The 24466-nt window shown below is 48.8% G+C and overlaps 1 long non-coding RNA gene across 1 annotated transcript; it reads right to left on the minus strand.

Moving 5' to 3' along the window:
* Nucleotides 1-1603: 1603 nt before the first annotated feature.
* Nucleotides 1604-14657, minus strand: LOC140393511 (uncharacterized). The gene is made up of 3 exons (XR_011935635.1): nt 14620-14657; nt 7081-7129; nt 1604-2074 (listed from the first exon to the last, which is right to left on the minus strand). It is a non-coding gene; the product is annotated as an uncharacterized lncRNA (long non-coding RNA).
* Nucleotides 14658-24466: the final 9809 nt, after the last annotated feature.

A 24466-nucleotide genomic window follows, 5' to 3' on the forward strand; every position in this document is an offset into this window, starting at 1 on the left:
ATGAGATGTCCTGTGCATGCGTAAAGTGCTATCCAAATGCAAGATCTTTCTTCTTCGTGTGGGAAGTTGTAGACATCCTAAAATTGCAAGTGGCCCTTTATGAAAATGTAATGAAGTGTAATGGTCTCATCAATCTCAAGTTTCATACATATGAAATGATATTGGGCAGATTGTTTGGAGGTATTTAAACCCTGTTTCAGATTTACCTCCTGGCATACAGTATAAAGAATGAAAAAATGTCGGCACCACCATTAATAACAGTAAGCTTGCTCACTGATAACTGCAGACATTCATATTGTATGATTAATGATAGTTGCCATCACTGCAAACCCATCAGAAAATTCTTGCAGTCTGTTTGCAAGGAGGTCTACCGACATTGATGCCTTTCAGAGTTCGGAGTGTTCTTAGGGGCAGCACGGTCGAATTGTGGATAGCACAATTGCTTCACAGCTCCAGGGTCCCAGGTTCGATTCCGGCTTGGGTCACTGTCTGTGGGGAGTCTGCACGTTCTCCCCGTGTGTGCGTGGGTTTCCTCCGGGTGCTCCGGTTTCCTCCCACAGTCCAAAGATGTGCAGGTTAGGTGGACTGGCCATGCTAAATTGCCCTTAGTGTCCAAAATTGCCCTTAGTGCTGGGTGGGGTTACTGGGTTATGGGGATAGGTTGGAGGTGTTGACCTTGGGTAGGGTGCTCTTTCCAACAGCCGGTGCAGACTTGATGGGCCGAATGGCCTCCTTCTGCACTGTAAATTCTATGATGAACTGCTCAAGCTACGAGCCTGGGGTTCACGATGCCACTCTGCCCATCTCCTGCCACCGCCCAAATCAAACCCCAGCCCCCACTCCAACTTTGTTGAGCATTCAGCATCCCCCAGCTAGCTATTCATTCATGTTCCGGCCAAGTACAAGCTTACAGACTTCAGCAAAAGGAAAATGATTCTGGGCTTGTAGCTGATATGAAGAACCACCCAATGAATTCCATTGGTAAGATCCCATGGCTGCTGTGCGATTCCAAACCCCCACCCCCCTCTGGAAATGTCAGTATTAGAAAGTGAGTCCAGACCAAATTGGCCATCTAACCTATTCCTTTCACCGAGAAATAAAATGCAGCAGGTGAAGGCTATTTATCCCCTGTAAGATCTTCTTATTTATCTTCCAAAAATAAGGTCCTCAGTCCGGTTGAGGAGGTATCCACAACACTCTTTATTTTTCAGAATTTACTTAATACACTTCCACAAGAACTGAATCAAAAACTTTGATCACAATAATACACAAACTTGTCAGACTACAGTGAAAAATCATTGAAACGTTAACAAAAGAAGAAGGTAATGAAAATACTTCACAAGAAATAATTTCTACGCATGCTTCAGGAATTCCAGAAGGCTAGAACTCTTCTAATAACCAATCATACGGTCATATTCTTAAGGAAATCCTTATCTATGGTTTAGTCCCTTATTCACTCTCATTGATTCTAATTCTCAGCTGAGACCCCCCTGATTTGTTTAGAAAGGTATCAATCACTTAACAGGTGATTGTTTAATTAGACATTAATCACTTACTCCAAATTAATTATTATGAAATGAAATGAAAATCGCTTATTGTCACAAGTAGGTTTCAATGAAGTTACTGTGAAAAGCCCCTAGTCGTCACATTCCGGCGCCTGTTCGGGGAGGCTGGTACGGGAATTGAACCGTGCTGCTGGCCTGCTTGGTCTGCTTTAAAAGCCAGCGATTTAGCCCAGTGTGCAAAACCAGCCCCTATTATTTCCCTGATACAACATAGTTTTCCATGTATTCTCTCCTATGGTCAAAGTCCTTGCGTCATGTCTAGTCTTGCCATATTATGTTACTATATTATTGCCTTTCTGCTGAATGCACCTTTGTATTGCTTCTTTATGTATGCTTATACAGTATATCTTTTGAAACATTGTTAGTATCTACAGACAGTCATGGTCAAGGTTCAATTGTTCACTCATTTTTTGTAAGTCGATGATACTTTTGCAGACTCAGTATTTTCCAATAATCATTTTCTTCTCCAATATATGTTCAGTTGATTTCTTAAAATTGACCGTGGATATCTAAGGAAATAAGGGAGAGTATCAAATTGAAGGAAAAAGCATACAAAGTGGCAAAGTTTAGTGGGAGACTCGAGGATTGGGAAATCATTAGGGTGGCAACAGAAAGCTACTAAAAAAGCTGTGAGTAAAAGAGGAAAGCCTTTTAACAGCAGGAATAACCTGTGTTCCTGTGCTCTCAAATGGGAAATCAGAGAGCGCAGATTGGATTTGAGGAATGTACAATGTAGAGCTGATTCCCCATCTCATGTTAATTGGGCGTCTAGTTTGTCATAGCGACATTGGATTGAGCGTTTAGCCGGTTGCTTTCAACAACAGAGAGAGAGTGAGATAGAGAGTGAAAGAGAGAGCGTAAGAGAAAGAAAGAGGGAGAGGAAGAAAGAGAGTATCTGGAACCTTCTGGCTGTTCACGCCAGCACAATCTTCTGGTACTGCCCGAAGGCGCACCCCCGCCATGGGTTTCCTGGCAATGAAGGGTTCACCTTCAGAAGATCCCACCACCAGCCAATGGCAGGATGCCTTCCATCACCACAAAACGTGCTGCAGATTGCGTGGAAAGTCCCGCCCAGTGATGATCGAGCTCCTACCTTGCACCATTTTTAAACCTGAGCTCATCCAAAGTTCTGCTGCCAATGTCTTAACTCACAGCAAGCCTTGGTCACCCATTATTCCTGTGCTCAATGGCCTACATTGACTCCTGCTGTGGCAATACCTCGATTTTAAAATCTTCATCCTTTCAATTCTCCCATGGCTTTTCCCAGTTCCATTTCTGTAACCTCCTCCAACCTCCATAAACCTCTTAGATCTCTGCGCTCCTCCAATTCCAGACACCTGCGCATTCCTGATTTTAATTGCTCCAACACTGGCAGTCCTGCCCTCAGCTGTCAAGACCACAAACTCTGCCTCTTTTGCCTCCAATATTCTGATAATTGTGCCACACAAGTGTCAGACAATAACCTTTCCAGCAAGAGAGGATCTAACCATCGTACCTTAACATTTAATGGCATTGTTATTAATGAATCCTTCACTATCAATATCCCGGAGGTTACCATTGAGGAGTAACTGAACAGGACTATCCATATTATTACTGTGGCTACCAGGACAGGTCAAAGGTTAAGAATTCTATGACAAGTAACCGACCTCCTGATCCCCAAAGCCTGTCCACCATCTACAAGGCACAAGTCAGGAGTGTAATTGTCTGGGTGAGTGCAGCTCCAACAACACTCAAGAAGCTCGACACCATCTAGCACAAAGGAGCCAACAACACTCAATAATAATAATAATAACAGCTTATTGTCACAAGTATAGACTTCAATGAAGTTACTGTGAAAAGCCCCGAGTCGCCACATTCCGACGCCTGTTCGGGGAGGCTGGTACGGGAATTGAACCCGCGCTGCTGCCTTGTTCTGCATTGCAAGCCAGCTTGTAACGGTCCTCAACTGTCAGGTATGCAGTGCTAAACCAGCCTCAAGAAGCTCGACACCACCTAGCACAGAGAAGCTCGATTGCTCCTCCTTCCACAAACATTCAGTCACTTCACTACCGAGGAGCAGTGGCAGCCGTGTCTACTATCCACGAGATGCACCACAGGAACTCGCCAAGATGCCTTCAGCAGCACCTTCCAAACCCATGGCCACTACCATCTAGAGGGACAAGAGCAGCAGAGACCTGGGAACCCCACCACCTGGAGGTTCTCCTCCAAGTCAGCAACCGCCCTGGCTTGGAAATATATCGCAGTTCACTGTTGCTGGGTCAGAATCCTGGAATTCCATCCCTAACAGCACTGTGGCTGTACTTGCACCTCAAGGACTGCAGTGGTTCAAGAAGGCAGATCGGCTTCTGAAGGGCAACTAAGGATAGGCAATAAATGCTGGCCTAACCAGTGATGCTCACATCCTTTGAACAAAACACTTTAAAACTTATTCCTTTGGCCAAACAGTTGATAATCTGTTATAATATCTCTTTTTTGTGGTTTGGTGTCAATGTTTGTCTGATGCTCTTGTGAAGTGCTTCAGGAGGCGCTATGTAAATGTAAGTTGTTGAGACCAGTCAATGAATGTTGGGGTATCAGCTTCACCATCTTTCCCTCATCAGCCTCTCCCGTTTTCCCTTCCCAGCTTGGAGTCAGAGGCCAGCTTATTGCTTCTCTCCTTCTAGCCCAGATGAACTCAATTCAAATGTAACTTCCCCACTGTTAATCTGATCAGCTAACTGAGCACTGACTGGAGATGTAAGTTGTGCCTTCTTAACACTTCATTAAAACATAGGAGATCTTGTGGTGCAGTGGGTATTTCATAGAATTTACAGTGCAGAAGGAGGCCATTCGGCCCATCGAGTCTGCACCGGCTCTTTGAAAGTGCCCCCTACCCAAGCCCACACCTCCACCCTATCCCCATAACCCAACCCCACCCAACACTAAGGGCAATTTTGGACACGAAGGGCAATTTATCATGGCCAATCCACCTAACCTGCCCATCTTTGGACTGTGGGAGGAAACCGGAGCACCCCGGAGGAAACCCACATACACACGGGGAGAATGTGCAGACTCCGCACAGACAGTGACCCAAGCCGGGAATCGAACCTGGGACCCTGGAGCTGTGAAGCAATTGTGCTAACCACTATGCTACCGTAGTGCCCTTGCCTCTGAGCTAGAAGTCCTGGGTTCGAATCCCACCCCAGGACCTGATGGCCAAAGAAAGTGCGTTTAAAACGCAGCCAAACAGGTTGAGTATCAACCTGCAAATCTTTCCAAAAACGCCAATGGCTGATGCTAAGAGCGAGAGAGATTCCTGGCCAGCCACACCTGATGTCGAGTGGCGCCCCTCACAATATAAGCTCCTGGCGACAGACTAGCAATCTGTTCCAAGAATTACTAGCTATGGAAACAGATGAAAGCCTGCCTGAGTGCACCATTAGTTAGGGGAACAGAATTGGAATGGAAAACATAACAAAATATAACTACCCAGAAAGTTGAACTGATATCTATGAAAGTCAAACGAGTTCAGATTGTCGGAACAGTAACTATTAATGAAAAATCATTCCCTTGATATTGCACCATGTTCTTCATGGGTGTGATAATTAGTTGACTTTTTACTATTGACTGAAGTACTTTCTTGACATAGAGAACAAGCAGCAATAAAAAGGATTAACTGCCTTTCAAATATTCCAACGTCACTTCTGTGCCAATATCACCAAAGTCTTCACTGGTCTTGTAAAGAATCCTGACCTTTAACAAGTCAAGCTGGTAATAGCAGTGATCAATACGCCTCATTAGTTTTATGAGCTGATCATGTCTTTTGTGTCTGATGGGGAAACCTCCAAACAGCAAAGTGGCCGCGTGCAATTATTTGGAGAACTTTCGGCTGACGCAAAGGAGGGAGGCAGAGAAGGAAAGACAAGGCAAAACAAGGGGGTGCTAAATTGGGTTTATCTCCGAGTTCAGAGGTGGCATTATTTGGCGTGTCGGCAGATCCGGGAGGCCGATGTTCTGGCCTTTGCTTCCCTGGTGGCCCGGAGACAGATTTTGCTGGGTTGGAGGGACTCGGAGCCTCCAAGGTCAGGGGTTTGGGTCAGCGACATGCCAGGGTTTCTTAGGCTAGAGAAAATTAAGTTTGCCTCAAGGGGTTCATTACAGGGGTTCGCTCGGAGGTGGCAGCCGTTCATCGACTTCTTCAAGGAGAATTGACCGTCAGCGGGAGGTGGGGGGGGGGGTGGTATGAGGGGGAGGCATGAAAGTGACAAATAGGGGCAGGGAATCTAATTTATGACAAGTTAGGGTTTAGGACTGGGGGGAGTTGGGTATTTTACTGTGGGGTTTTTGCGTGTGTTGGATTTCTCTGTTGTTTTAAATATTAAAATTATAAATGCCGCAATAAAATATTTTCTAAAAAACAAATAAATAAATTGGGTTTATGTGACTCAATGCTAACAAGGGTGAAGGTTTCTTAAATATGGAGGTCTTGCCGGACTCGGAGCTGTTGCAGACCAGGAAGTGCAGAGGATGATGGATGAACAGGGCCGGCTGGGTGCAAGTTAGGGCAGTAGTTTTGGATGAGTTCAAGGTAAGGAAATTCTAGGCCTCTGCCTGTCCTCACCGCCCCCCCCCCCCCCCCCCCCCAACCTTCCCTGGGCTTAGTTGATCTCCAGCTCAGAACTGCAATTACCCTTAGTGTCCCTGGGCTGAGAAGAGACGACATCTATCCGTCCTCCTATTATCTGTTGTTATCAAATGGACGTTGCTGGAATGAGTGAACCCGTGGGTGCTGAGGGAAGGCAGCCCGGTAGCACAGTGGTTAGCACAGTTTCTTCACAGCGCCAGGGTCCCAGGTTCAATTCCTGGTTTGGGTCACTGCCTGTGCGGAGTCTGCATGTTCTCCCCGTGTGTGCGTGGGTTTCCTTCGGGTGCTCTGGTTTCCTCCTATAATCCAAAGATGTGCAGGTTAGGTGGATTGGCCATGATAAATTGCCCTTAGTGCCCAAAAAGGTTAGGTTGGGTGATTGGGTTACAGGGATAGGGAGGAGGCATGTGCTTAAGTGGGGTGCTCTTTCCAAGGGCCGGTGCAGACTCGATGGGCCAAATGGCCTCCTTCTGCACTGTAAATTCTATGATTCTATCAGCGCAGTCACTGACCACTCAGCCTATAGCAGAGGAGGCCATTCAGCCCATCGTACCTGTGATGGCTCTTTATAACAGTAACCCAGGCTCTTTCTCCCTGGCTCAGCAAAGTTTCACCTTTTCATATACTTATCCATATACTTATCCAACTCACATCTGCAAGTTCCAATTTTAGTCAACTTTCAATGCGCTCTCAGGCACTGCATTCTGTGTAAAATAAAAATAAAACATTGTCTTCATCCCCCCCACTGGTGCTTTGAATTTTTACATTGGACGGTGCATTTAGGAACCAGGCCTTTGGGAGAGGCCATTCAACTGCATTTTTGACCATTTTAAAAAGTGGAGAACTAAATGTGAGTGCATATTACTGAGCGAGGCCTCAGGTGGCACCAACCTGCTTAGTCCTTCAGTGTCTGATTCGAGCTTCCCTCTGACTGTCAATTCTAAAAGCAAAACAAAATGCTGCAATCAATATCTGGTGGCAATTTATTCTATTTTCCTTAATCCTTCATAACGTAGCCTACGGTGGGAGCCAGTTACTTGAGGGAGAGTTAACTACACATGTGGAATCGGCATTAAGGACGCATTTAATCCATGAAGGATTAATCTGGAATAAGCCCTATCGGTCTGTGCACATTTTCACAATTATTCCAAAACAGAATCCAGTGTGATTGTTTTATTTTTGTTTGTTTATGGAATGTGGGTGTCGTTGGCAAGGCCAGCATTTGTTGCCCATCCTGATTTGTCCTTGAGAAGATGGCAATGAGCTGCCTTTTATATGCCGCATTTCATGCGGCGTAGGTACACCCACTGTGCTGTTGGGGAGGGAGTTCCAGGACTTTGACCCAGCGACAGTGAAAGAACGGCGATATATTCCCAAATCAGGATGGTATGCAGCTTGGAGGGGAACTTGCAGGTCATGGTGTTCCCGTGCAGCTGTTGTCCTTGTCCATCTAGGTGGTAGCGGTTGCAGGTTTGGAGGGTGCTGTCGAAGGAACCTTGATGAGTTGTTGCATTTTATAGACCGTACACACCTGCCACGGTGGATGGAGTGAGAGTTTAACATGGCAGATGCGATGCAAACAAGCTTGATCCTGGATGGTGTCAAGCTTCTTGAGTGTTGTAGTCGCCCCCTCTGCATTCTTATTTCAAATAGTTACCCAGCCCCATTGGATCAAAGTGACAAATGTATATGCTCCCAGAATCCCAGCTGAGACTGTCCCCGAGGATGTGACATGAAGCCGAGGTCCCTTGAGCCCTATCTCGGAGATCAGGTTGGACTTTAAAGATCCATGATATTGTCTGAAGAGATTCTACCAGAGTTGTGGTCAACATTTTGCCCCTCGGCCGATATCCATAAAAAAAAAGACGAATTGACCATTCATTTTGCAAAATTTAACATTCTCATCCTTACATTCATATCCTTCCATGGCCTTGCACCTCCATTCTGTGATCTCCTCCAGATCCACAATCCTTGAAAAACTCTGCATTCCAATTCTGCCTCTTGCACAATCCCCCCTTGCCTCCCCTGCTTCCTGCATCTCGCTATCTGAGGCACGATCAATTTGGCTGGAGACGAAGTTGAATTCAAACTGAGGCTTTATTAGTATCTGAAGTGTGGCCTCCTACAGCAGCTGACGAAATGGCTGCGAGCTGAAGACCACGCATATTTATAACCCGGCTCCTGGGCGGAGCTAGCATGCAGGGGCCCAGGTGAACCTGTAGTGCAGGTTCTACCGTACAACCCTTAATATAGGAACACAGTGGTTTACCACATTATCGCCGCGCCTTCAGCTGTCTAATCCCAGTGCTCTGAGATTCCCGAAGAATATAAGAAAATGGGCCTTTCATTAAACACCTAGAAAACTGGTTACAACCGGCTCCCAGAGCACAACATTCCCCTCCAATTCCCCCCACATTGATTAAGATCAGTAGCGAGATCCTGGAAAACATGAACAATTTTCCGTGCCTTGGGAGCCCCCTATGGACGAAAGCGTGCATTGACGACAAAATTTATCATTGTCGCCAATGCACCAGCTCAGCCTTCACCCAACTGAGGGATAGAATGTTTGACGTTCAAACCCGTGACTAAGATCATGATTGACCAGGCAGCCGAGACCTCGACGCTCCGATATACTTCAATGACTTGGACAAGCTACAGCCGGCACCGCATAGCACTGGCAAAATTGGGCGGTTGTGGTGTAATGGTAATATCGCTGAACTAGAAATCTAGAAGTCCAGACTATCCATTTTGGGGCAATGGTTCAAATCCCACCAGAACAGCTGGTGGAATTTAAACTGAATTTATAAAATAAATGTGGAATTGAAAGCTAGTTTCAGCAATGGTGATGATAAAGCTATCGGTGGTTGCTGTGAAAACCCATCTGGTTCACTAATGCCCTTTAGGGACGAAAATCTGCCATCCTTACCTGGCCTGACCTATATGTGAGTCCAGACCCACAGCAATGTGGTTGACAAGCTGTCAAGGGAAATAGTCACAGCCCCATCGCTTGAAATCTTCAAGATTTGCCTTTAGATTATTTCCAAAAAGTTTTAATTATCAGGACCACCATCTCATCAGCTCATGCCTGGTTTAGCTGGCATTACCCAGATAACAGTTGGGGAAATATGGATATTAGTCTGTGATGCCAATACAACTGAAGCAGCGACAGAAGCAGACTATCATCTGCCCTCTAAACTGGCCAAGCAAGCCACTCAATTCAAGCACAATTAGGGACACCAAATGCTGGCCTTTCCAGTGATGCCGACATCCCGTGAAAGAATATATTTTAAAAAATACTCTGTTATTGTTGGTTTTGATCTGGTATGTGGTGGTCATGCTCCTGGACTTGCTGATAAGTCTGGAGGCAGTGATACTGTTAACAAGCTCTACCTATTATTGAACATTACTATTTAAGAGGTAGTTTCTGTACGATGCTCTACATGGAACTATCTCTCTCCGTGCTCTGTCATGATGCAATGTTCTTTTTATTCCTTTGATGGCATGTGGGTGAAACTGCCAAGGCCAGCATGTTTTTGCCCATCGCTAATTGCCCCTGAGCTGAATGGCTTGTTAACTATTTCAGAGGGCAGCTAAGAGTCAACCACATTGCTGTGGGGTCTGCAGTCACATATAGGCCAGACCAGGTAACGGTGGCAGATTTCTTTCCTGAAAGGACATCAGCGAACCAGATGGCTTTTTTTAAAATAACATTTGATAACAGTTGGCATGGTTGCCATCATTGGGACTAGATTTTGATTGCAGATATTTCATCAACTGAATTTAAATTCCACCAAATGCCATTTGAACCCGCGTCCAGACTGCATTACATGGGACTCTGGATTTTCCGTCCAATGACACTGCCATCACCTCCACTCATCTTACATCGCTGGTGATGCAGATTATATATTTACATTTAACATCAATCCTTTATGCTACATCTCCCAACAAGTCTCTGCCTCAATAAATACTGGGCGTGATTCAACGGAGACATTTCTAAGTGTCCTTTTGGGTGTGTTTGGCGGGGTGTTCTCTGACTGCCGAATTGGCGAGATCATATTCAACAGCACTTCCTGACGAAAATGGGATGGGATTAATACGTTTTGGGGTGATTGTGTTGAGGGATAGAATCTTTTCTCCAGGTGGCAGCATCCTGTGTGTCTGTGTCAAGTGCTGAATGAGTTATGACTGACATCCTGGGCACATGCTTCTCTCATAATAAAACGTTCAGCACCTTTCATGTCCTCACACAATGATGTACGTGTCATAATATCCATTCATGTATATAATGAGATGCAGACAGGCAGTGATTGACACACAGGATGACCAGTAAGCACACAACACAGTGCAGCCAATCACCAGACAGGACACTACCACTATAAAGCCAGAGGGCACAAGGTTTCCCGTTCTCTCGGGACCCAGCCACTGAGACAGTCAGAGTCCACGAGCTAGCAAGCACAAACACCATGTGGTAGCTAGTAAGTCTGGTCAGGCTATTACAAGGTCTCCAGTCAGTTCAGTATAGTGTCGACCCACAGCTGAATATGTATATCAGTTCTATCGTTGAATAAAACAGTGTTGGATCTTCTCCAGTGTTAGACGACTGTTTCTAACTTCCCTGCATCGAGTGCAGTCCACATCGAACTGACCTGCCTAACACATCACGGTACCAGAGTGATACTGATCTTGACGGACCTGCCTTGAGTGAATCAGCATTGACCAGCAAGCAGTCATCCGGTGAAATGTAAAACATCCAGCCTCCTCCGCAGCTCCGCATCTCCGGAAACCTCGGCGCCAATTGGAAAAACTTCAGGCAAACGTTCCTCTTGTACACCGAGGCCTCCGACCTCGAAGCAGCATCGGATGCCAGGAAGATCGCGCTATTTCTCTCCACCGCGGGGGACCACGCCATCCACATCTACAACTCCCTTACGTTCGCTGATGGCGAAGACAAAACAAACTTCAAAACAGTCCTGCTGAAGTTCGACAGCCACTGTGACATTGAGGTGAATGAGAGCTTTGAACGGTACGTTTTCCAGCAGAGGCTTCAGGGTAAGGATGAACCTTTTCAGTCCTTCGTGACCCATCTCCGCATCCTAGCGCAGTCATGTAACTATGACTCGACGGCTAATTCCATGATCCGGGATCAGATCATTTTCGGGGTCCACTCCGACTCCCTTCGGCAGCAGCTCCTGAAAGTTGACCCTCTCTGTCGCTAACAAGACGTGCGTTGTCCATGAGCATGCTAAGAACCGTTACTCCCACATCAGGGCGGCAGAAACTGCAAAGCTGGCCTCCCACGAGGGGAAACGGGTGCAGGCCATTGCACAAATGCCGGGCCTGAGCATCGAGGAGAGTGGCCGTTTCGCGCGCTTTTCCCGGGTCCCTGCATATGCGCGCCACGACCGAGTGGACGACGAGCCCGACAACCCAGCTGTACAGGTGCGTACGTCAACCGACCGCACTGCGCATGTGCGATGGCGCACAGAACGCGCTGACGTCGGCGTCATGACGTGTCCGAATTGTGGCTCTGCCCATTCAAAGCGGCAATGTCCGGCAAAAGGACGCCGGTGTCTACAGTGTGGCAAGCTTGGCCACTACGCAACCCTTTGCAGATCTGCTCCACCGCTCAGCAGCCAGCGATCCCAGCTGTGGCGCAGAAGTGTCCGCTTAATACAACAAGGCATGCCAGATTCCGATCCCGACAGCCCAACAAACCCTGATGCTGAGTGCCTCAAGTCCCCATACCGGGTGGGCATCATAACTACACATGCGCTGCCTTCCACCACAATGGCTAAACGCCTCTCGATCCTCAGTGTGGATCCCGACGACGAGTGGTGTGCTGTCCTCACAGTTAACAAGGCTCGCATCCGATTTAAACTGGACACCGGCGCATCAGCGAACCTCATCTCAAAATCCGACCTCGACACCATCCGCGCCAGACCAAGCATTCTTCCACCGGCCTGCCAGCTCCTTGACCACAATGGCAATGCCATAGCTGCCAGTGGCTCCTGTCAACTAGGGGTATCCAACAAGGCGATCAAGGCAACACTGCGGTTTGAAGTCGTCGGGCCTGACAGAGTGTCTCTGCTCGGTGCTCGAGCCGACAGCCTGGCAACTCAAGCAATCAAAATAAATCTTATCCCTCCAGGTGTCTTGCTGGTCATTTACTTGAAGCCAAATAATTTCTTGGAAAAAACAATTTGTTCACAGGCCACAAAGTGAAAAAAAAAGCTCAGGAGAATGTCCAAATAATTCACGTCTTTCTAATTTTTAAAAAAGCATATAGTTCTTGGAGGTCTGGATCCCGAACACAAAGGGTTAGGTTTTTACAGCCATCCAATAGTTTTGTGGTCATTATTTGACCAGATTGAACTTAAATCCTCCAGCTGCCCTGACTGGGTCTGAACTCTTGACCCTGGTCATTAGCCCAGGTGCCTGGATTACTCGTCCAGAAACAGAACCACCGCTGACGCAGCAGGCTCAGTGATACCCGCTGACTCATTGCTGAGAAAGATGCCGAGTGCCAAGGCTGGCACCATAACTATTGTAAGCTGCATGGTGCATGACCAAGTTACTAACTCCTGGGACAGCCCATAACATGACCACCTGCTTGCCATTAATGACCCCTCTAATATGAAAAATCTGGAGTGTCTTAACATTGAGCAGCTGGGACCGACTGCTATTGCTGATCAGTGATGTAACTAGTTTCTGCCTGTACTGGCCTGTTTGATAGATGCAGGAACAGGGCGGGCGGGCGGGCGGGGGGGGGGGGGGGGGGGTGCGGGGAAGCAGTATTGACTGGTGCTGCAGAAAATGCCGATCATAGCCCAGGCGGAGGCTGAGGTGGAGCAAGGGGGTGAACTGCGCTGTCTCAGGCAGTGTCTTCGCCATGGTGTAATTGTACTTGCAGCTGATGTCAAACACCTTCAACCTGCTCTCTGCTGCCTTTGTCTCAACAGAGACAGCATTCCACCGTCACAGTGCCAAGTGGCGGCAATGTGGAACTTTCTACCACATAGTATGGTTGAGGCAAATAATGTAGATATATCTGAGGGGCAAACTAGATAAGTATTTGGAATCATAGAATAGTGCAGCACAAAATGAGGCCATTCAGTCCATTTGAACTGTGCTGGCTCTTTCGAAGTGTAATACAATTGGCCCCACTCCTCTCACTCTCCCCATATTCCTGTATATTAGAACATAGAACATATAAAAATACAGCACAGAACAGGCCCTTCGGCCCACGATGTTGTGCCGAACCTTTGTCCGAGATTAATTATAGATTATCATAGAATTTACAGTGCAGAAGGAGGCCATTCGGCCCATCGAGTCTGCACCGGCTCTTGAAAAGAGCACCCTACCCAAGGTCAACACCTCCACCCTATCCCCATAACCCAGTAGCCCCACCAAACACCAAGGGCAATTTTGGACACTAAGGGCAATTTATCATGGCCAATCCACCTAACCTGCACATCTTTGAAATATTCTTTTGCGTATTTATCGAATTTCTTTTTAAAAAATAAGTTTAGAGTACCCAATCATTTTTTCCAATTCAGGGGCAACTTAGCTTGGCCTATCCACCTACACTGTACATCTTTGGGTTGTGGGGGCGAAACTCACGCATACACGGAGAGAATGTGCAAACTCCACATGGACCCTAACCCAGAACCGGGATCGAATCTGGGACCTCGACGCCATAAGGCAACCGTGCTAACCACTGAGCCACCGTGCTGCCCCATCAAATTTCTTTTTGAAAGCTACTGTTGAATCTGCTTCCACCACCGTATCAGATAGTGTGTTCCTCATCCTCGCCAGTCGCTGCATAGAAACGTTTTTCCCCCCAAGTTGCTTCAGGTTCTTTCGTCAATCGCCTCAAATCTTTGTCCTCGGGTTTCCAACCCAGTCGCAAGTTGGAAACAGTTTCTCTTGATGCACTTTTTCTAAGCGCTTCTTGATTTTGAACATCTCCAGCAAACCTCTTCTTAGCCATCCCTGCTCTGAGGGAACACCCCCAGCTTTTGCAATTTATCCAGCAATCTGTATATCCTCGTCCCTGGAACCATTTCCCGTAACTCCCCTCTGTGTAGAGAGCCGGTGGATCTTTCCTTAACATGTGGTGCCCAGATCTGGCTGCAATATTCCACCAGGGGTCAATCCGGTATTCTCTGTCGGGAATAGGGAGCTATACGGATAGCACAAGGTGAAGTGCTATCTTCACTTTGAAGGCAGTGAAGATAGCAGAGTCTGAGGCGGCTTTGCATGGAACCTAATCGCGGGTTGGACCAAGTGATCTTTCTCTGCACTGTAAACCCTGTATAATTAAACTGCGTCAGGGTCTGCAGGAATACCCTGGTGTTGTCGCGGTTCAAACCACTCTGACTGCGGTACTTTGTGCCGTTCCCCAGGTGGAGTTCCTTTACCGTAACTCACCTTAATAAGGAAATGATGCATTCGCAATGACTCCAAACCAACCCCGTTCATTTCAATTTGACAACTACAGTGTCTGCCTTCTTCCTGGCGCTCCTGTGAAACTAAAGCTCCTCTTGTTCTGTCCAAGAGTAATATAAAAAAAATAATTTATGTTTTGGCACCCTGACCAACAACACCTGCCAATGTTAGAATATTATGTCCCATAGTTTGGAGACAGAGGAACATTTGCAAATATTGCTGTTTAGCAAACAGGTTATAAAAGTTTGCAACCTTCCCATGAAAACGAATAAAAAAGAAAGCTTGCTGAAAAGTGGGAGATCTCAATGTGGCTAAAGAAACACAAAACCTTTGACCCTTTAAGAGGCTGCTCGCACAGCCTCCTTTCAGTTCCAGATGGACGAAGGGAGCGGCCAAATTCAATCCAGTCCAAAAACAAATAAAAAAATCGCATTGGGCTTCATTAAATACATTGTAATATTTAAATGAACCTGCGGCTTATTGTCAGTCAGGCTACACTAGGTCTACCTAAAAGGCCTGCCAAAGAGATTGTACTTTAAAGTGGCTTCCATCTGTTCATTTGGATTGGAGGCAGGTTTTCCTGTTTCCTCCGCACCTGTTCCACTCTTACTACGCATCCCATAGCAACCAAAAATTATACCCGACTGTTTCTAATCATTTGCTGCTGCTCCTACTTTGAGCTTAGGCACAGAAACGCACTCCGCAGTCTGCAAGTCATTTCTAAAAATGATTAAGCAGGATTTAGCCTGAATAATTCCCTAAAGCAAGTCAGCAGCAACAGATTCCCGGCCAGATGCCTTCCCATTTCCCGTTAGATTACCTGGGGCGGGATTCCCTGCAAACTGGTGCGATGTCCGCTACCCGGCGCCAAAAACGGCGTGGATCACTCCGGCGTCGGGTCGCCCCAAAGGTGCGGAAGTCTCTGCACCTTTAGGGGCCAAGCCCTCACCTTGAGGGGCTAGGCCCGCGCCGGAGTGGTTTCCGCTCCGCCAGCTGGCGGGAAAGGCCTTTGGCGCCACGCCAGCCGGCGGCGAAAGGACTTCGCCGGGCGACGCATGCGCGGGAGCATCAGCGTCTGCTGACGGCATCCCCGCGCATGCGCTGGGGAGGGGGTCTCTTCCGCCTCCGCCATAGTGAAGATCATGGCGAAGGCCGAAGAAAAAGAGTGCCCCCACAGCACAGGCCTGCCCGCCGATCGGTGGGCCCCGATCGCAGGCCAGGCCACCGTGGGGGCACCACCCGGGGCCAGATCGCCCCGCACTCGTCCCAGGACCCCGGTGCCCGCCCACGCCGCCTTGTCCCGCCATTCACAAGGTGTTTAATCCACGCCGGCTGGAGAGGGTTGACAGCGGCGGGACTTCGGCCCATCGCGGGCCGGAGAATCGCCGGGGGTGGGCCCGCCGGTCGGCGGGAATCACGCCGACCGGCGTGGCGCGATTTCCGCCCCCGCCGAATCTCTGGTGGCGGAGAATTCGGGACACGGAGGGGGCGGGATTCACGCCAGCCCCCGGCGATTCTCCAACCCAGTGGGGGGGTCGGAGAATCGCGCCCATGGAGTTACACAGGGCCGTATCATCTGGGGAGGGGCAATCACTGGTTGGTTGCAGGAACGCTCCTATTATCTTACACGAGAGATCCGTATTTCTCATCTGGACATTTGAATCGGGTCTCCTCAGAAATGTGCATCATTGAGAGGGCTGTCAGGTCGTGTGAGTGCGGCAGCGGCTGCGTTTTCGCGAGCTCTGGCTCTGCTCATCCTGTAATACTTTATTATATCCTAACGCACTTTTCACAGTTGACTTTTTGGGGGGATATACGTCTTGCACGTTGTCCCTGGTTGATTCTGATTGGAGTCTTGCGTTGAGGAGCTGGGTTAAATCGTAGAGAATCCCTGTTGGACTCTAGTGATTGGAGTGGGTTGGGGTGGGGCCCAGCTTGCAGCGGCCTTATTGCTCGTGAGCGGGCCTTCGCCCTGGCGGTGCTGAGTGCATCGGGATGGTGGCCGCCATTGAGAATGTTGTTCTAGATAAGGATCCTGGCTACGTGGCGCAGATCGTTGGAGCTCACTTTGAGGAATTGCGAGGTATCCTTGGGAGGATGGTGAAGGGGCAGGTGAGAATCCTTGTATTCGATAGAGCACTTTCCCGAATAAGGTCCACCTTTAATTCGCTGAGGTCCTGCTGCATGGTGTGTCATCTATCCTGATAGATTCGGGAGGTAGAGGCTGGACAAGGAGTGTCCTTCAGCCCGGCCCTTGGCGAGAAATGGGAGGCGAGAACCTGTTTGAGTTTGAAAACTCGGTGCCATGCTCTAGTAATCTCGATCTGGAGGTTGCGCATATCAGGTTCGATGGAGCACAATGCATCCGGTTTTCGAGGTCTGAGGTCGACTGGGGCCCCTGACCACTCATCCTATATTGCCCTGTCCTCGATGTTCATCGTGAGAGGCTGGAGGTGGACAATTATGTCGGTCAGCCCCCTGGCTGGGGCCTAGGCTGTGGATCACTTGGGTGTCAGAGCAACGGCATGGTGGAAATGAAAGTGCTTTTTTGGCTGGTATCCTGAGGAGTGTTTGATGATCCTGTCATGGCTTTGACCTTTTTGATTTCTGACTTTTCCTTGCGATTGAAGACTTTCTTTTGGGATCTTTTTTCATTAGAGCTAGTAAAATAGGAGGAATTGAATGATTCGGCACACACCAGGAATGATTTGGTCAATCCTTGTCTGATCTGTTGAAGAGAGACACTGTTTGCGAAGCTCGACATTTTTGGAGCCCATCCCTCGTGTGGGGTTGGGTTTGATGGGGGATTTAGGCACCCACCTCCAAGTGGTCTTATATGGTGGTTTCCTGAGTGTTCTCTTCATTGTAATTTAGTTTTCCATGTGGGAGCAGTATTTGTGTCTCCGTTGTGGCAGTGCTGTTGTTTCTCTCAATATCCTCCTTGTGATGGCGGGCAGTATGGGGTTGTGGTTAATATTCCTGAATCACCTTGGGTGTTCTTCCCTGAGGGTTTTCTTTCTTTTTCTCTTCATCCAGGTGGGCAGGGTGCTTTATAAACCCTGGTCCAGTCCAGTGGTCTATGGGAAGTTCCCCTTATTTTACCAGGGGGTGGGAGGGGGGGGGGGGGGGGGGGGGGGGCGGGGGGGGGGAGTACAGAACGTGCCGGGCTAAACCAGGTGCAGCGCTGTGTTTGACAACCTGTTGCCTCCTGGAGCTTGGGATGTCCCTTCTCTAAGGCACTTATCAGAGACATTCTGAGAGGCTGGGTTTTGCTTCATCTGTACATGGGGGCCTGGGGTTGAATCGAGTTCCGTACTTTGGTTGTTATCCTGGTGCCCCCCAACCCCCCTAATGGTCAGGCCGCTTTCATGTTTGACTGAGCAACTTGTTCTTTTCTTCACTAATGAGTGATTGACGTGCGCCCGGGGAATGTGGACCGATGGTGGGGTCCTGATCCTTAGTTTTCCTGTGATCCATTCTTGATAGTTCTAGGTCTCCTTCCTCTTTGTTTTACTTGGAAGGTGCCGACAGTGATCATAACACATACATGTTGCTCCTGGCCTCTCTGTGCAAATGTTTGGTATAACGTTGGTCCTGTGTTGGGCCTAAGACAGGGGTTATGTTGCGTTATGTGATATATATGTAACACCCTTTTAGAACTGGGTTCTCGTGTATTTTGGTTGTATTTTTCCTTTTTTTTTTAAGGGTGGGATCCACGATTTAAGAATCCACGATTGGTTCCTGCAGGGGTACAGACAGGCCTGGTATCTGGGGAAAGGAGGTGGCAGTGTGTCATTGGTGCCTCTGGCACTATTGGAGTTGAGGGAGGTAGATACTAGTGAGCGTCCGAACATGGTGCAAAAAATGTATCCTGAACTCTGGGGGCAATTGTGAGCTATTGCTGCGTGGGAAGGTGTGCACCATTTTACCACATTTTCATGGCCTTATCCTGGTTCACACTTGTTCTCTAGTTGGGCTGATAGAGGCATCAAGTTATGTCCAATGATGGTATCGAGCTGGTTATACTGCTGTTCCCTGTCTCCCTCTGTATTCATCTATGCTGAGCCTTTTTGTTTCATGCTGTGCTGTATTATTTTTGTGGTTTTGTTGCTTTGTTTGTCAAAATGTGAAACCTCAATAAACATACCTCAAAAAAACATGTGCAGCTTACCTGTTCCAGCAGCCAATCCCCCATCTGGCTGGGTTGTCAGAAGGAACCAGGCCACATCCTCTTTTACAGCACTAGCTGTCATTTTACAGGAAGGTTAAAGGTCTCAAAAGTCGCTTTGAGAAGCAATGAAGAGAAGTTAAGCGTGTTAGGTAGGTAAGTGGGTGAGGGGATAGGGTGGCAGGTGGGTGGGGGAGGAAGTAGGGTGGCAGGTGGGTGGGTGATGGGGTAGGGTGGCAGGTGGGTGGGGGATGAAGTAGAATGTCAGGTGGGTGGGTGAGGGAGTAGGGCGGCAGATAGGTGGGTGAGGGTGTGGGGTGGTTGGTGGCTGGGTAAGGGGGTGGGGTGGCAGGTGGGTGGGTGAGGGGGTAGGGTGGCAGATGGGTGGGTGAGGGTGTGGGGTGGTAGGTGGGTGGGTAAGGGGGTGTGGGGTGGCAGGTGGGTGGGTGAGGGGGTAGGGCAGAGGTGGGTGGGTGAGGAAGTAGGATGGCAGGTGGGTGGGTGAAGAAGTAGGGTGGCAGGTGGGTTGGTGACAGGGAGGGGTGGCAGGTGGGTGGGTGAGGGGGTGGGGCGCAGGTGGGTGGGTGAGGAAGTAGGATGGCAGGTGGGTGGGTGACGGGTTAAGGTGAAAGTGGGTGGTGAGGGGGTAGCGTGGCAGGTATGTGGGTGAGGGGGTAGGGTGGTAGGTGGGTGGGTGAGTGGGTAGGGTGACAAGGGGTGGGTGAGGAGGTAGTGTGGTGGAGGACGGTGAGGGGATAGGGTGGAGATGGATGAGTGAGGGGGCTGGGTGGCAGTAATGTGGGTGAGGGAATATGGCGGCATGTGGTTTAGATAGGGTAAGTGTGTGAGCGGGTAGGGCGAGGAGTGGTTGGAGAGGTCAGGTTGTAGTTGGGGGTCAGATGGATAGTTGGTTGGTCAGAGCGGTAGTTGGGGGATTGCGGGTGGTCGGGTCAGCAGGTCAGGTGGGGCTGGTTGGGGTTGAGTGTGCAGTTGGGCTGGGGAGCAGCATAATTACTCAGTGGTTAGAACTGGTTTTCTATTCTGTTAAGTGAGGCAGAACCATCCAAAGTCTCCGGTTTTAAGTCGATGTTGGAGACATTTTTGGAGGGTTCCAGAGTGGGCTGGATTCTCCGCTTCTGAGGCTATGGCCCCACACCGGCGTGAGAATGGTGGCGATACAGCCGGAGAATTGCCCGGTCCGTGGCCGCGCACGTGCACGGCTGCGGCCTGCAGCGGCCGTGCTATGCTACATGGTGGATGCCGCTCGTGGACCCGGCCCGCAAAATGGAGCCCCCCTTTGGCCGACTCGCGCGCCCCAGACCACCCCCCACAGTACCCCCAGCCTCTAATACCCCCCCCCCGCCCGCGGATCGGCCCTCCGACTGTGGCGGCGCTGCACTGAGTCCGCAGCCGCCATGCCGAGATCCTGACGGATGAGACCACACGCGACCGACACCATCGGGAACTTGGCCGGTCGGGGACGGAGCACTGGGGCCGGGCCTCAGGCAATGTCCGTGGCGCGGCGTAACTTTGGAGGGGGTGGAGCATCGCAAAAGCGGCGCCGCCCCGATTTGGTTGGGAACCGTGGCACTCCGGCCGATCGCCGAACTCGGTTTCGGCATCGATGACCGGAGAATCCAGCCCTCCAATTGGACAAAAGGGGTCTAAACTTCACAGGCAAATTCCTGCCTTGTTAGTATGAGTGGACATCCAGGTGGTCTCCAGCCCATTTCCAAGGTATCTGCCAGGCACGAGCAGTGATTGGAAGTTTGGGGCCACACAGAAACACACCATTTGGTCCAACCGACCATGCTGGTTTTTATGCACCACACGAGTCTCCTCCTGCCTTATTGCAGCTCAGCATTCTGTCCTTTCTCACTTGTGTTTATCTAACTTGCCTTTGAATACATTTACACCATATTCCTCAACTACCTGTTGTGGTGAGTTCCACATTCTCTGCTGTCTCTGGGTAAAGAGGTTTCCCCTAAATTACCTGTGGGGGTGTGCTGGTCTCCCAGGCCATCGGACGTCCCCGGGTGGACAGGTTCTGGGCAGAGTGGTACCCTGGTACTCCGGCTGACACCCGAGCACCTTGGCATTGCCAGCCTGGCATGTTAGTACAGTCACCTGTGCCAGGATGCCCTGGTGGCCCTGCCTTCTGAGGTGGGGTAAGTGGGACGGGGGACGGGGGCTCGACGAACACCCTAACAGGTAAGTTGCGGCGTTGTGGGAGGGGGTCTGGAGGCTGTGGTGGGGATGCCGAGGAGGGACGAACACCCTAACAGGTAAGTTGGGGCGCTGTGGGAGGGGGTCTGGAGGCTGTGGTGGGGATGCCGAGGAGGGTCGGTACATTGGGGCAGCATTTAAAAATGTAGGTAAGTGCGGCCTCGCCGAGGCAGGTTTGATCGCGTGGCCGTTTGCAGTGAAACGTGAAATGAAATGAAATGAAAATCGCTTAGTGTCACAAGTAGGCTTCAAATGAAGTTACTGTGAAAAGCCCCTAGTCGCCACATTCCGGCACCCGTTCGAGGAGGCTGGTGCGGGAATTGAACCGGCGCTGCTGGCCTTGGTCTGCTTTACAAGCCAGCTATCTAGCGCACTGTGCTAAACCAGCCCTTACATCCCGCTAAACGTGCCCAAAACTGGAGTCTGTTTTCCCATTAAATCGCGCCTGTTATTGCAATGTCTTCCCTACTAAACTCTTACATCATCTTAAATACCCCTACCAGATCATTCGGCAGCCTTCTCTTTTTCAGAGAAATCTGCTGTTCTTTCTTTCTTGATAAGTATATTTGTGCAGTTCTGCTTTCCGCCTTGTGAATTGTTATCAGCTTGTCCAGTGCCTCGATAATCATTTTGTAAAATGGAGGCCAGAACTGTGCAGTCTAACCAAGATTTGAAATAAGTTTAATATAACTTTTGTGCTTTTCAGTTCTATCCGTTTGAAATCACAGAATTGTTACAGTGCAGGTGGAGGCCATTCGGCCCATCCTGTGTGCACCGGCTTTCCAAATGGGCATCGTGGCTTAGTGCCATTTCCCTACCTTTTCCCCTAAGAGCCTCTTTCTGCTCTGTAAAAACTCCATGACTCTCCCCGTGCCCCAGAACATTGTTTCTATTCAAGTTCTAAAACCCTCTTGAATGCCTCAATTAAGCCTGACCCCCATCACATTTCCTGGAAGTGCGTTCCAGGCCGAACCAGTCATTGAGTGAAAAGGTTTCTTCCTCTCATCTGCTTCTTTTTAAATCACTTTTTTAAAATCGGTGCCCTCTTGTCTTTGATCCTTTTACGAGCGCACCAATTTCTTGCCTATCTACTCTGTCCGTTAACCCCCTCATGATTTTGAACATCTCTATCAAATCTCCTCTTAGCCTTCTTCTCTCCAAGGAGAACAGTCCCAATCTCTCCGATCTATCCTCATAATTGAAGTTTCTCACCCTGGATCCATTCTTGTAAACCTCTTCTGCTCTCTCTCCAATGCGTTCACATCCTTCCTATCGTGCGGTGCCCAGAACTGTACACAATATTCCAGCTGAAATAAACTTACTGCCCTTTGAAGGGATTTTTTTCCAAATTCCACTCGCTGTACTGGGATTTGAACCCCTGTTCCTAAAGCATTGCCTCTGATTACAAGTCCAGTAGCGTCACCACTACACCATGACGCCCCCCCCCCCCCCCCCCCCCCCCCACCCCACCCCCCGATGGTTGGTTAGCTCCCTCTACGGATTAACCTGCACTTCTAGCAATTCATTTCATTCTTCTCACCAGCCATTCTATTAGGGTGCTGGAGGTTCAAAGTTTTGCCAAAAAATTCCAAGCATTCAATCGTTTCCTTCAGTTCTGCACACGGATGCTGACGTAAATCACATTGTGCAGCATTGTAAAACAAGTCCGTTTTAAGAACACCCCTCACTGTTTCCATTGAAGTCAAGGGAATGTGGGCCATGTTTCTGCAGCCCTGGCTTCCCCAGTTTGCATCATGACGAAGCTCATTTGAAACGCGAAACAGCTCCATCTGCACTCAGCAAGCTGATAGATTCAGGTACCTAACCTTGCTTCAGGAAGCCAATTCTCTGCTGCACTAAATGCAAGGTGAGGTCTCTTTTTTGTTTTCACATGAACATACATCATGTGATGTATTTTAACTGATGTGACAAAGAAGTTATTGTTAAAGTCAAAAATAAGGAAATTGATTTTATCCACGCTGGGGTAGGTCTCAACTGTGTGCAATAGCGAAGGCAGCATGTGGCGCAGTGGTTAGCACTGGGACTGTGGCGCTGAGGGCCCGGGTTGGAATCCCGGCCCTGGGTCACTGTCGGTGTGGAGTTTGCACATTCTCCCCATGTCTGTGTGGGTTTCACCCCCACAACCCAAAGATGTGCATGTTAGGTGGATTGGCCACGCTAAATTGCCCCTTAATTGGGAAAAAAAATAATAATTGGGTACTCTAAATTTAAAAAAAAACTCTGTGCAATAGCGTGGAACAGGTGACAGAGTCAGCAGCCTGTCCAACATTCCATAAGACATAGGAGCAGAATTAGGCCACTCAGCCCATCAAGTCAGCGCCGCCATTCAATCATGGCTGATATTTTCCCCATCCCCATTCTCCTGCCTTTTCCCCATAACCCCTGATTCCAGTTGGGAAGAGCAGTCATGAGCCATATAAAATAGGTGACAATTCACTTTTACCTGCCTTATTCTAGCGCCTCCAAGTCCAAAATATCTATCCTGCCATGAGCTCCCTGATTTTCATCGCGCCACCATTGGTGGCCGTGCTTTCTGTTTCTGAGACCCTGAACCCTGGCAGTCCTTCCTTAAACCGCCCTCCATGTCTCTCTCTCTCCCTCTCTCTCTCTCTCTCTGTTCTTTAAAGTTCCTCCTTGCAATCTAACCCTTTGTCCTAGCTGCTGATCATCAAACACCTTGTTGGCTTGCTGACTGTGAAGTTTTGTCTGAAGTTGTGAAGTGTCTTGAGACTCACTATGTTAAAGGTGATGTATAAATGGAATGTCGTTTGCTTTTTCCCTTCACTTGGGAATAGTGCGTGGTAAGGTGAGTCAAGGGGACCTCAAGCAAGAGGAAAAATAGTAAATCCAGTATTTAGAGTCTGAACGTACAATTCCTGATATTTGTTCTTGGTTGTTGGATGAGAAATGGAGAACGCCTCCAAAATTGACAGCATAGCGTTTAATGTGATTCACAATAGTCCACATCTCCTCCACAAGGCTTGCTCATTCTTGTAATTGCAATTAATTTTCAGAGCATAAACAAACTGCTTTGTGTCCAACAAACAGTGCGGAATGTCTCCAGGATGCCCAGATTAATCACAACCGCTGCATAGTCATTGGTAGAGGGACAAGATAAACGGCACAAATGGATGGATCAATAATTTGAATCATTGTCCTGTTATCCCTGGTTTACTATCAGCACTGTTCCATGACCAGAAAGCCTTCCGCTTAGTGCCAACATTGTGGTTGGAATCCCACTTCAGACAGTCTGGAGAGTGAAGTTAGTCGTGCTTGCTCTGAAATGCGGGGTTTACATACAGAACATGATCCCGTCCGGCGAGTGGTCATTTGCCCCTCATCATGAGGGCAGTGAGAGCCATCAAACCCTCCTCACATCTTCTGGCTGGGATAAAGCCACAAAAGGAGTGCTTG

Source organism: Scyliorhinus torazame, chromosome 17 (assembly GCF_047496885.1).
Source record: "Scyliorhinus torazame isolate Kashiwa2021f chromosome 17, sScyTor2.1, whole genome shotgun sequence".
Classification (NCBI taxonomy): domain Eukaryota; kingdom Metazoa; phylum Chordata; class Chondrichthyes; order Carcharhiniformes; family Scyliorhinidae; genus Scyliorhinus; species Scyliorhinus torazame.